This window comes from Lepidochelys kempii, chromosome 6 (assembly GCF_965140285.1).
Source record: "Lepidochelys kempii isolate rLepKem1 chromosome 6, rLepKem1.hap1, whole genome shotgun sequence".
NCBI lineage: Eukaryota > Metazoa > Chordata > Testudines > Cheloniidae > Lepidochelys > Lepidochelys kempii.
Genome location: NC_136385.1, coordinates 54,415,297 through 54,422,819, shown reverse-complemented (window position 1 = coordinate 54,422,819; position 7,523 = coordinate 54,415,297).

The window sequence follows — 7,523 nt, the reverse complement described above, 5'->3', positions numbered from 1 at the left end:
CATGAGCTCTGCTGTTTACCTTCTGTTTTATTTTCTTAAAGACAAACACTATGGAAGAGAAATATATTTTTGAGGTACCCATATTATCTGATATTTCTTCCTTCTCTCCCACCCATCCCTGAAAACACTCTCAAATATTTTAAGGCAAAATTGGCATGTTTATTTATTTATTTATTTATTTATTTAAAGGAGTTCAGTGCTTAGGATGCCAGTGTGAAACCAGGGTCCAATTCCCTGTTCTTCTGCAGACTGCTGTGTGACCATGGACAAGTCATTTAATCTCTCTGTGCCTCAATTCCCAGTCTGTGAAGTGGGGATAATCCAAGCTGAAATCCAGCATGTGTTGATTAGTTGTGAATGGTCATATGGTATTATTTCTGTTCTCTGATTGGTTGATCATAATAATCTTAGGAATGGGTCCTAAGAAGAGATAAACTACTCCTGTGAGGTAAAGCATTCCCTTGACTCTCATGGAAGCAGGTGTCAGGCGCTCACACTTTTTAAGACTGGGCCCATAATCAGGAGAGATGAAGTAGCCAGTGAGGCTTTGCATCTCTCAAGAAGAAATTGGTATTGGAGGAGAAATAGCAGATGTGCTAGAGTAAGGAAATAAATATATTATATTGTGACCTTTCTGAGCCACACATGCATCAAGCTTACAAAATAGGCTTCTATGAGATATATTGACTAAAGTGCAGATTTATAACGAGTTTTCTCCCATCTCATTCACAGAAAGTAATTACTTGCTGTGTCCAAGTTGCAGTTAGATTCTAGTATAAGCTCATTTAATTGCTATTGTGCCAGAGCTTTGGTGGGTTTGAAAATACTGCCCTCTATCATATCAAGTTGTTTCCATCCCATATAAAATGTACTATTTCCAAATACTCAACCATGTGAGCTAAAGATGTGTTTTATGTGAGCATTTGTATGTATACAACTCTATCACCTGTAAATTCACAAAAAGCAAATTACCGGTCAAGGTACTGTTTGTTTGTTCACTATGTAGGGATTGTTACCCACATACAATATGGGTGAAATTTGGACTATGATTTTTACCTTACAAAAGGAAATGCCTCCTTCAATAAAAACAATATAAATCTACACACTAGAAACTGTTTTTGTCAATGCTTTTGTTCTGTTTCAGTTTTTTTCTGACAAGTTTAAAAGCCTTAACTGGAGTTCTTGTTCCACAAAGCAATAGTCACAGTTTTTGAATTCTTGAACATTCATAGAGCTATCAATTGATAGCCTCTCTTTTATCTTTACACTGAGGCTCTGACATTACTTGTTGGTATTTTTCCTTCAAAATACTTTTGATGTTAGCTTCAACAACAGCAACAAAAAAGCTATAGCAAAAAAATTGCTGGGGGAGAGGTTTGTAAGGTTAAGAGAGGGAGATTACAGTCTACTTGGCAAACAGAAATGGCCTTGAGAAATATTGTGACTCCAAGTCTTCTGGAAGTAAATAAATCTATTTATCAAAGGATGCCAGAAAGAATAGCTCACATTAGAGGAGCATTCCCAAAGATAAAAATGAGTTTCTTTTTTTAGTTTTTAATTTTTGCAGATTTAGGGGAGAGGATGGGGAGGATGATGCTTTGAATATCTGACTGCCAAAAAATGTAAAAATCTTTTAATTCAGGGAAACATATATAGTGCCAAGGAAAGTTGTCAGATAGAGATCCTCGTTTTATATCTCAGCCTTGAGCTGCAATCAGTCTCTGACTGCTAATTGGAAAATGGACTACATCATCAAAGAATATCTTTTTAATGTATAGGTAGTGCAGTGTGGGCTACATTATAGACTATAATTAAGGAATAATGTTGGGTATGTCAGGCTCCAAGGCAGCCTGCAAATCTGTCACACACACTGTTTTAATATCTAGAGGTGAAGATATTTTAGAATGATGCCTGGAACAGCTGCCCTTGTTTTTTTTTACTTCTTTTCCTTTGCACCATCCACTAAACTGTGCCGCCTTAGTCTTGTTGATTTTAATTGCCATCTCACCTTAAAGTGGGTCTTTACTACTTTAATTGTAGCCAAGAGGATTATCCTGAAAAGAAGAGAAATAACTACTTTTCCAACACATCAGAGTGGCTGTCTGAGATAGATAAAACACAGAAATTCTCTAACAGAGACATTACAAAAACAGTATAAAACGTGGTGTTTTGTAACAAATTGTATTTTAGGTATTGTAATCTGCTGACTGTGTGGGGTGGGGGAGTGAGAGACAGACAGAGAGAGAAGCCATGTCCTCTACTAGACAGAATCAGAACAGCTCAACTGTGCATCATAGGTCCTATAGTGGTACTAGTTAATGGAGATTCTCCTTTGACTCAAGTGGCAAGGACTGAGATTCCTTTGGCTTTAAAACCAGAGTTCAAATCCTGCTACTGCTGTACATTCAAAATGGCCTTGGGTATATAGTATAGTGGTGATGACAAAATCTTTGCTGGCCTCAGATTTGACATAGTATTATTGGAAACCCTTTGTGGTCTCCATCTTGTGGTAATAGATAAGAAACCTTCAAAATATTTAGTTAGCTAGTTCACTTCATTGATGTCATTAGGCGAATATCTATTTACTTTTATGCTTTTTCTCTGTATGCAAAGTCTTTGCTGTTGCTGTTTGTTTCTTCTCTCTCTTTCTCTTTTCCACTTGTCTCTTTTAGGAATTTTCCTGTGTGGCATTAATCATTAGCTTTTGTTATAATATTGTTTCATTCTAAGATAGTGTGTGGAAAACTATTGGGCTTTTCAAACTGAGACACTGAAAGCAAGAAGCACTGAAAAATCTCACAAGCTTGTTCTCTTGAAATTCCTAACGTTTTATGAGCTTGTCCATGCTGGGGCTCTGAGCTGTTTGAAATTCCCCTGTCTCTATTCTGTAACAGGCTTACTGTGAAGACTCTGAAAACTTGGTAGAACCACACATGAATGTATCTTTATAAGGGACCATCTTTATGTCAGTGCAACTTCCAGTCCTATACACCTTCATCTTTAAAGAGAGAGAATATCTCCAGATGCCTTGAAAATGGATCATAAAAAAAGATTGTGATTCAATACTGCATTACACCAAAAGTGCTGGCTTGATTATCCTCCCCACATATTTATTTGAGGGACTTATTCAAGGGAGGGAATGATTCCAAAGAGTGATATGAAAAACTCTATGATAAATTAAAATGTGATACCAAGAAAAGCATGGAGAGCCCTCCACTCACATCAGTTTTATTTCTTCAACCTTCTTAACCTTTGTCCTCCATTGCTGACCATTGAGGACCAAAATGGACCTCAAGCCTCAATTTTATGGCTATTCTAAAGTGCACTTGTCAGCTCCCATCATAAATCCTGCCTGTCACATCCCCTAAGAAGCCTAACATGAGATGCTGTGAATGATCCAGCCTGGTTCTACAATTATAAATAAGCATGCTATGCCAATAAGGTTCCACCTCAAGTAAATGATGACCAAGTCAATTAGTGAGTAGGACAAATGGCATTAAATTAAACTGACATAAGACAAACAGTACGGGATTCTTTAGACTGGGAAAATGGTGCTTTAAAATGTGTTAGTGATTGTGATTAACACCAGGGGGACCTCCGACAATGTCCCTTTTAAACAAAACAAGAATAAAAAAAATAGGGCTAGATCTTGTTCTCTACAACACAGGAGTACAAGGGGGAAAAGTAGTTATAGGGTGCCTTTTTGTCTTCACTGCATTCCTTGCACAAGTGTCATAGAAGGGATTCCTCCTAGCATTCAAATGGCCATTAGGAGGTGCAATGCAGAGCCAAGGGTGGTGATCTGCCAGCTAAGGATCCTGCACTCCTAGTTATTCAGTGGAATAACTGCTGTAAGCAGCCACTAAACACAGATATGCACTGCTTTCAATTGGGCTAGCAGTAAGTAGTGTGTTCCAGCAGCCCACCCTCAGTCAGCTTTACTTGCAAATGTAGGATAGATGTTTGAGCTAAAGACAGAGACAGCATAGTTCTGCTTTGTCTGACGTGCATGTCTCTTCCCCAGTATTTCCAGCCATAAACATTCAAAATTAATGAGTAATAAGTGAACAAAATGCAAGTGGATGGATAATAAGGATAGCAACTAATATTTGCATTCACCTTTGTTTTGTGATTTCAGCTACAGTCTGCATACTCTTGCAGAGTGCTGCACTCTTAACTGCCTTTGAAAAGCTCTTTTACTTTAGAAAATAAATTATTTCTGATGTGTCAAGCTCTTCGTTGTACCTTTTAAGTCCCTGTACAGATCTGTCCCAGCAGACGTCTCTTCCTTCATTTCTCCTTACATCACCTTTGCTTTGCCCAGGTGTCTGTCCATCACATTTCCTCATCATCTTCTCCTATTCTCATCTCCCTGTAATTCTTCATGCTGCTTCCTGTGCTTGAGAAAGCCCCCCCGCCCACCCATGTACCAAGAGGCATCCATTTCCACCTTCAATTCTCATCTTAAAGCTCCCTTTTTCACCTCATCTAGCATTGCGGATAAACTATAAGTATGTCTGATACCATCCTACTCCTTTGTTTGAACTGTATCCATCCAATTTAGTCTCCTCAGGGCAACTTATTCAGCAATTCAGTGTTCCTTATGAAGTGCACAGGAGTCAAATATTTATACATGTAACAGCAGGATTGAGTATATATAAGAACGTCTATCTGTTCTTTGCCACACAAGTATGCTTCCAAATATTTTGGCTGTTTTCAATGAAGACTGATTGTTGAATGTATAATCTCTGAAGTGGATATGCATTATGAGAAATAGCCAGAGAGCCCAAAGCTAAATTCACATTTATGTATTTAAGAACCAAAACAATACTTTGTTCTCCAGAAATCCCTTGCTTCACAAGAGATACCTTTGTGCATAAATCCTGGAAAATTAATGTGTATTCTGTTGGTCTTAAAGCACATTGGGCAAGATTCTAAACTGCCTTTCACCATGTGTTATCATTTCACTGAGCAAGATGGGTGTATATCACAACTATTTTGATATGATGGTTCACACTCTCTTTGCACAAGATGGAAATAATGGCACCAGGTGAAAGAAAGTAGAGGATCAGGCCTGAACGGTACACAGCATGTTATTGCCCAGTATCACCCATCTATGACATTGTCATTCTGCCCATTTCATTTTATTATGAATGACTATTACAACTTTTTATTTCTAACATGCCTATACCATAGAATCTTTATTTGAATACATAACTTTAGAATAGTATCATTTCCTTCTAGGAAAGAATTTTCCCCTTTTCATAAAAGCCATTCACTTATCACAAAGTTTATGGGACTGCTCTGGTGCCTTAGTTTTTAGAAAGCAAAAAGAGTCTTGAAATTCTCCTTGAAGGTTGCAGAACTTGGGTACAGCATGGTCCCTGATTATAGTGCACTCCAAAGCTGGGACCATGGCACTGGAAATACAATGCTCCTCATCCATGTCAGTTAGAAGCTAAGCTACATCAGCTGCTGAATCCCCATTAAATATAGCTGACAGAAAAAGGTGCCAAGGTCTCTTAGGTCACAAGGTTTTAGTCTATTTAAAACTTCACAATTAAGGACCATGATTTTGAAATGGAACTGGTCTGGATGCCAATTTAATCATGGCTCAATGGATTCATGTGTTTTCCTATCCACTCCACAGAGCCAACTGAAATTCAAACCATCGGTAGCATCTGGGTGGAATTATAGGTCACTCAAGTGAAAAGACTCTTTGTTAGGCTTGTTGGAAAATATTTTTCCCCATGAACAAAATTTTGAGTTTGGGCTGAAAAACTGAAAACATAAGATCTGAAAATATTTTAATGAAAGTGGAAGGTTTTAATAGAAACTGATTTTTTCATAGAAATTCCTGTTTTGTCAAAAAGTCATTTTCCATATAAAAAATCTCTAATGGAAATATTTTGGCAAGCTATACTGTTTATTACTGAGATGTCATTTTAGATACATCTATTAAATAAAGCACACTGTTTCCAGTAACTGTGGGCTAGATTGTACCTTTGTCTGGGGTACTGTCCCAGGAGCAGATTAAAGAACAAATTGTGACTCTGAATCATGGCTCCCTCTCTCCCCTTTTAAGTTACTCCTCCCCTTTTTTTTTTCTACAGCACCTGTCATAAATATAAAGGGAAGGGTAAACACCTTTAAATCCCTCCTGGCGAGAGGAAAAAACCTTTCACCTGTAAAGGGTTAAGAAGCTAAGACAATCTCTCTGGCACCTGATCAAAATGACCAATGAGGAAACAAGATACTTTCAAAGCTGGGGGGGACAGGGACAAAGGGTTCTCTCTGTCTGTGTTGCTTTTGCCAGGACCAGAGCAGGAATGCAGGTCAGAACTCCTGTAAAGAGTTAATAAGCAATCTAGTTAGTTATGCGTTATATTCTGTTTTGTTTAAATGGCTGATAAAATAAGCTATGCTGAACGGAATGTATATTCCTGTTTGTGTCTTTTTGTAACTTAAGGTTTTGCCTAGAGGGATTCTCTGTGTTTTGAATCTGATTACCCTGTAAGGTATTTACCATCCTGATTTTACAGAGGTGATTCTTTTACTTTTTCTTTAATTAAAATTCTTCTTTTAAGAACCTGATTGCTTTTTCATAGTTCTTAAGACCCAAGGGTTTGGGTCTGTGTTCACCTATGCAAATTGGTGAGGATTTTTATCAAGACTTTGCCAGGAAAGGGGGTGTAAGGCTTGGGGGTGAGATTTTTGGGGGAAAGACATTTCCAGGTGGGCTCTTTCCCAGTTATATTTTGTTAGAAACTTGGTGGTGGCAGCAATAAGGTCCAGGGATAAAAGGTAAAATAGTTTGTACCTTGGGGAAGTTTTAACCTAAGCTGGTAAAAATAAGCTTAGGGGTTTTTTCATGCAGGTCCCCACATCTGTACTCTAGAGTTCAGAGTGGGGAAGGAACCTTGAGCACCATACTCCACTCCATGTGCCCAGCCAGCAACCAGGCCCAGCGAGTTGTACCCTCCCATTTCCTGTCCCTTTTCATCCCCTCCCAGTGGGGACTATGAGACAAACAGCTCCTGCTTACTGTGGCTGGAGGGCCACAGCAGGGCAAACCATGGGAATATAAAGGGCTCCCTACTCCCTCTTACTCCCCTGTGCAACCCAGTAAGGGGTGTGACAATCTAGATCTGTGAAAGGGGATTAGTGGGCAGAGAAAGCAATTTTCACTGTGATTCTTTGTACCATTGTCAATCATAATTAAATGCTATTGCACATTAGTGTTCTTCTCACTTAATTAGTGCTATCTGATATGTTGAATGTCCATAGCATATTCACATTCACCAGCGTGTCTTTCCGTTGCTCTGTCTGCAGTTTTGCTCCTGACCATGTCTGCTTCCATGTTCACCACGGGAATGGGGGTTGTTATTTCAATCGCTGGTGCATTTTTTTTAAATCTTTGTTTCTGACTTTTTTGCAGTTCTCCAGTTTGATTGGGCAGCTGCCTCTCTTATCGCCTTTTACAACCTCAGCTGTAGGTGTGAGAAAGCAGAGGCTTGACGAAC